Below are 6325 nucleotides of genomic sequence, written 5' to 3'. Positions count from 1 at the left end.
CACATTCTATTTTTAGTTTTTTTTTCATTAGGGTATTATAGTTATACTTTGTAAAAACATCCTTTTTTTAGTTGTGAAACATACTTTGTATATGGATTGCATTGTGTGTTAATGGATTGCTATTCTTTTTATTCTATTGTTTTTTATTTCTTTATTCATATGTTGTTTATTTGGATAGATTTATCATTGTTAAATGTATTCGTAACTATGTTGATATAAAACAAAATAAAACTAATATTTTTTTATTACACCAATATAAAACTAGTTAATAAGATGTTTGGCTACAAAATCTTTTTCAAATTTTTTGGCTGAGGTAAAAAAGGAAGATTTTAAAAGTCGCATTCCTGGTTTTTATCGACTTATAACTTCTTAAAGGGATAATGACTTAGGAGGGTAATAAGGTTTCCAGTTTGTCCGTATTAGGTCACTAAGGTTTTTTTTGTACGTATTAGACCACTATGGTTGTTATTACCGTTTAGAAATAGTCATTTTACCGGTTAAAACCGGTAAAAGGACTATTTCTAAACGGTAATAACAACCATAGTGGTCTAATACGTACAAAAAAAACCTTAGTGACCTAATACGGACAAACTGGAAACCTTATTACCCTCCTAAGTCATTAACGTTAATTATTTATAAAACATGCTTACTAATCAATGTGACTGATTTGATGATCTTCATTACATAAATATGCAACATTTTATCAATAACTTCTTTTTTGTCATTTAAATGTTTACATGAACACATCTATGTGTACAAAAACAATCTCACTTTGATACCTCCCATCAATGTCTACATTTGATAACGAATGGAAATGTAAAACCAACGCATATGATGTCTATTATCAATTATTTTATAAAAAGCAAAGCCACAACATGAACTAAGAAACTGAAGTTTCAAGATGAATAAGAAAATCAGCACATAAACAAACACATACAAACTATATACAACACATAAACAGAAGTTTATAAAGCATGAAACTCAGGAAAAGTAAAAAACTTAAAAGAGACTTTATAGAAAAAAAAAAAGATCACCCTTACTTGCCACAAATGGTTAAAGACATCAACAAGAAGATCAATATGACCATAGAATCCACATGTTGTTTGATCATGACTTCAGCAGATGAACTACTGAAACGTAAGAGTTGCAATTAAATTCTATTAGCATTTGAAAAGGGAATTAGGGTTCCAGAGAAGGCGACGAAGGGTTAAAATTTTTTTTGGACAATTTCTCAATTTGTGTGTGTCATCCTTGCGCAGGGGTCATGCTAATATTCTCTGTATCGTTCCAATTTTATCGGATGTCCCCAAAGGGACGATTATAGATGAAGAGCTTCGCCATATAGAGGAGTAGCAGGTTATATGGGACGACACGAGTTATAAACGAAGTAGTTTACTGTTGATGGTCATATATTCTCAATGTCTTTAAAATTAGGGTTAATGACTTTGGAGGGTAATAAGGTTTCCAGTTTGTCCGTATTAGGTCACTAAGGTTTTTTTTTTGTGCATATTAGACCAATATGGTTGTTATTACCGTTTAGAAATAGTCCTTTTCACCGGTTAAAACCGGTAAAAGGACTATTTCTAAACGGTAATAGCAACCATATTGGTCTACGCACAAAAAAAACCTTAGTGACCTAATACGGACAAACTGAAAACCTTATTACGTTCTAGGTCATTATCCCCTTCTTAAATTACTTTTACCAGCATTTAATTCACAGAAAATATCCAACTCTCGTCTCTTCCCTGTATCGCTCTCCTTCACTTCCGTTTCTCTCCACCGGCGATCCTCCTCCGATCTCCGATCAAGACCACCGCTGCGGTTGTCGGCGCCTACCTCCATTTTGGATCTGGGAAGTTAACTTATTCTTATTGATCTGAGCGGACAGGATGGAGGCCATGTCCGTTGCAATCCATTCAATGCTTCTCGTTGATGCTGCAATTCCACTTTATCTATGGATACGCCGTCAAGCCTCCCAGAAGAACCTTAGATTCAGACTTGTATCTAGGTTTCTAATGGTCATCCATGAGAACTGGAAGCTTAACACTGACTAGGGCACAACTCAAAAACTACTACTCTTCATTGGTTGAATTTGGTTTAAGTTGTAGGTAATTTATATCGATTTTCAAGTGCTTAGTTTGACCTTTTAAATGATAAAAGTTCATGGTTTAAAGTAATCGATATGGCCTATTGTACATCTTGTTTTTGTGTTATAATGCCTTTATGATCTAGTTAAGTTGTTATTTTTTTGAAAGTGTTTAGTTTAATTGATTCTCAAGAAGGTAATAAGCTTGAATGTTTTGCATGTAGGTTTTGTTTTGGAAATCAAAGGGGCAAACGATGAGTGAACACACAAATAGGCGACAAGCAACAATAAATTGAGGATATAGGTGATATGGACGATCTTATAAGGACTTTATCATTTATTACATTCTGATGTTTATGCCCATAAAAGAAGTATAAAGATGTCTATCTTATCTATAAGATGGAAAAACATATGAGTTTCTGTTTCCAACATCAAAATTGATGATGATTGTTGTGGCATTCTTTGTGGAATTTTTAGAAAGAGTGTTGCATTTACGGGATGCATTAAAGTTGAAAAAGTTCGGTTTATCATGTCATGCTTTCGATAATGAATCTCAAATGTATTCATGGATTTCTTATGCAATCAGGCACAAAGTTGATGAGATTTTTTGACTGTTTTTAACGTGTCTCCATCTTTTAATTCTAGGTCTACTTTTAAGAGTTTAGCTGAAAATAAGAATGATTTGTGATTTTGAAATTCTATCTCATGTTTCTTTTCCTTACGTGAAAACCTTGAGCATAACTCTTGTTCAGTTTCTGGATGATGGTTATAAAGAAAAAAATATTTTTCTCAGACTGTCTAGTTCTACAAGAATTGGATTTGGAAGACTGCAAGTGGCCGTACATAAAGAACATTTTGATTTCCAGTTTTACCTTAAAGAGGTTAACCATACATGATCCAATATTTTTTAATGCAATTGATGGTTTTTATAGGGTTGAGATAAAGATTGATGTCAAATCTTAGGTATTATAAATATAATGAATATCTAGAACATAAGAATCTTTTGAGTAATACATCATTCCTGGTCAAAGCGTGTATTCATATTGCTAGTCTTGAAAATACATCTTGAGTTCATGATCTACTCAATCAACTTCAAAATGCCATGATGTCTTTGACGGGATGTGATTTAACTTTTGAGGTAATTGATAACCTAATTTATATTTTAAATGGAATATATGGAAATTCGTCTTTTTGAACCAAGATTGATAAGCTGGCTTTTGCATTTTGCGTCTTTTTTTTCCCATAAGAAGACTTTTATTTGTAGATAATAACCATCCTCTTAAGTTTCCAAATTTGATTCATCATGTGTTGAATTTGGAAATCCGGATAGATTGTTTCTTAACTCCTAGTTCCCGAGTTGTAGCAAAGAGAAAAAAAGAAGAGAAAAGAAAGTAAGGAGAGAAAAGAAGAAAGAAAAAAAAAAAAATGTCTTTTGTGTTCTTGAGTTTGAGAGAAGTGGAAGGAAATTGAACAGATTGTTCTTTCTCTCAAAATCCTTCTAAATTGAAAGAAAAGTTAGGAGGAAAAGTTATCCTTCCATTTTTTTCCACTTCTTTTAATGAAACTCAAGAACACTAATTTCTTTTAGTTTCTTCTCACTTCCACCAATTTCTTTTTTTTTTCCTTTCGTTAAGTTGAACTTGGGAAGTGGGTGTAAGAGCACTACTGGATTTGCTTTCCTTCTGTCTAATTCTACAATCTCTTTATTTCTCAGGTGGATTTGCTTTCCTTCTGTCCTGTCCTGTTACTGTTTACTTTTTTCAGTTTTGGTAAAAGAGTAATCCTTCTCAAAGAAACAGAGATTGTAATGCTCTTTACGAAACAATCTATTTGGATTTTCCAAAATCAGCACAAGATGGGTCAAATTTTGGAATATAGGAAAAATAGGTATTATCTATAAATAAAAGAGTTTTATCATGGGAAAGAAAAACACAAAAGTTAGTCTATCAATCAATCTTGTTCAAAGATGCAAATTTCTATATATTTCATTTAATATGTAGATTAGGTTGTTAATTACCTCCAAGGTAAGACCACATAATGTAAAGACATTATGACATTTTGAAGTTGATTGATTAGATCATGAACTCGAAATACATTTTCTGCACTTGCCATATGAATCCATGTTTTGACCGGGGACAATATATTACTCAAGAGATTCTTGTGTTTTAAATGTCCATTATATTTATAATACCTAAGATTTGGTGTATTCATCTTGATCTTAACTGCATGAAAACCATCAACTGCATCAAAAAAATATTGGATCATAAATGTTTAACCTCTTTAAGGTAGATCTGGAAATTAAAATGTTCTCCAAATATAGACACTTGCAGTCTTCCAAATCCAATTCTTTTAGAACCAGACAGCCTGAGAATTTTTTTTTCTTTCTAACCATGATCCAGAAACCGAACAAGAATCATGCGTAAGGTTTTCAATCATGGAAAAGAAACATGTTTATGTAATTTCAAAATCACAATTCATTCTTATTTTCAGGCTAAGTTCTTAAACATAGATGTAGAAATCACAGATGAAGGCATGTTAAAAACGATCTCAGAAAGCTTCTTAACTTTGTGCCTGATTACATAAGAAATTCATGAATATATTTGAGATTCATTACTGAAAGCATGACATGATAGCCAAAACTTTTTCAACTTTAATGCATCCCGTAAACGTAACACTTTTTCTACGATTTCCACAAAGGAAGCCACACTCACATCACCCTCAACTTCCCTAGCTCACAATAATTCACCATCAATTTTGATGTTGGGAACAGAAACCCACATGTTCTTCCATCTTGTAGATAAACCAGACGTTTTTACAGTTTTTTTTTTGTGGGTATAAACGACAGAATGTGATGAATGATAAAAGTCTTGATATGATCACCCATATCACCTATATAGATCATCTATTTCTTACCCAATGTTACTTTGGCAACATCTTTGTGAAAATCATCTAACCTAATTGTTGGTATCAACTTCACTAAGAGCAATGAATGGACGGTAATATTTACGTTATTACCCTTTTTGTTCTTTTTCCTTCATTGTGATGTGATATTGTAAAAGAAGCACACTAAGTCTAACTAACCATTTCCTTACAAATAGGTTCAAGTCTTTCAACAGAAAAATTCTTCATCATATTGGAGATGATTTAAATTCCTTGTTATGGTTTTGGAGATGGTATAGTATATTAACCATTATTTATAATTTACAAATTATAATTTAAATAATTTATAATTTATAATTTATACTTTCTTTTACAGTAAGGTTCCACTATCTATCATATTAGTTGGAGTTGGAGCTGGGCCATGTGATATGATGAAATAATTTGAAGATAATATCCTCTCTCGTGAATTTGATAATTTGGAGGTCAACATTTATATAAAAAGACGTGAATGCCCTTGTCATCCTATAATATTGATATGATGAAAGCATTTGACGATAATATCTTTGGATGTTAGTTTGTGAATTTATCACACAAATCATGTCCAAGAAGAATTTGGCTCCAATCAGTAAAGAGACAAAATAAGCGATTGCAGCTTTGATGGAAATTCCTGCTCAATGTAAAGCAACACTCAGAACCGAATATATTAGGGTAATCTTCGATAACATTTACCTTTTTACCCTTTTTCACCTCTTCGTTAAATAGTTATTTATTTTGTTGGATGTACAACTATGATTATTTATTATTCCTAATAGTTAATTAATTATTTATTTTAATCTAAAGTTCCAACTTTTTATACATTATTGCATTTACTTGTGTTTATTTTTATAAAACTTAATATATAGTATATTATAATATTTAATGTTTGTAAGTTGTAAGTAACTAAAATAGGAACAACGAAAATGAGTTATTTTATCGTGTGTGTGTGTGTGTTTCTTCAGGATATGGAAATGCACACTTTTACGTACAATAGCAACGTACTTTACTTCAAATTATCAATGTTTTTGTATTCTAATATTACTATTTGAAGTTGTAATGATTTTTTTTTTGGCAAAATGTATTGGAAAATTTTATTTGCTATTTAGCTTACAAGTACATTGCCTAAAATGAGAATCGGCTTAAAGTATGTTGCTATATATATTCCAAAGTACATTGGTATTTTCTTTATGTGTCTTTTGTTTGTGTGTGTGTGGTAATTGATGTGTTCATGAACTTCCTGTTTTGATAACACACTAATGCAAGGAAAAGGTAATGAATTAACTTGCTATTAGAAACGATTGCCATGTTTTCATATTTTTCTTC

At 31.4% G+C, this 6325-nt stretch overlaps 1 long non-coding RNA gene and 1 other non-coding gene across 3 annotated transcripts; one reads left to right on the top strand and one right to left on the bottom strand.

Moving 5' to 3' along the window:
* Positions 1 to 1208: 1208 nt before the first annotated feature.
* On the bottom strand, positions 1209 to 1316 carry LOC145103369 (U6 spliceosomal RNA). Its single transcript, XR_013706463.1, has one exon. It is a non-coding gene; the product is annotated as a U6 spliceosomal RNA (small nuclear RNA).
* Positions 1317 to 1701: 385 nt separating this feature from the next.
* Positions 1702 to 6098, top strand: LOC145096913 (uncharacterized). 2 transcript variants are annotated; one of them, XR_013704162.1, is made up of 5 exons: positions 1702 to 2108; positions 2311 to 5082; positions 5185 to 5259; positions 5343 to 5674; positions 5965 to 6098. It is a non-coding gene; the product is annotated as an uncharacterized LOC145096913 (long non-coding RNA). The 2 variants fall into 2 exon arrangements; XR_013704161.1 differs by lacking the exon at positions 5965 to 6098 and having other exon boundaries at positions 5343 to 5799.
* Positions 6099 to 6325: the final 227 nt, after the last annotated feature.

Source organism: Lactuca serriola, chromosome 4 (genome assembly GCF_051521515.1).
Source record: "Lactuca serriola cultivar US96UC23 chromosome 4, Lser_US96UC23_V15, whole genome shotgun sequence".
NCBI lineage: Eukaryota > Viridiplantae > Streptophyta > Magnoliopsida > Asterales > Asteraceae > Lactuca > Lactuca serriola.
This window is presented reverse-complemented; position numbering and strand designations above follow the sequence as displayed.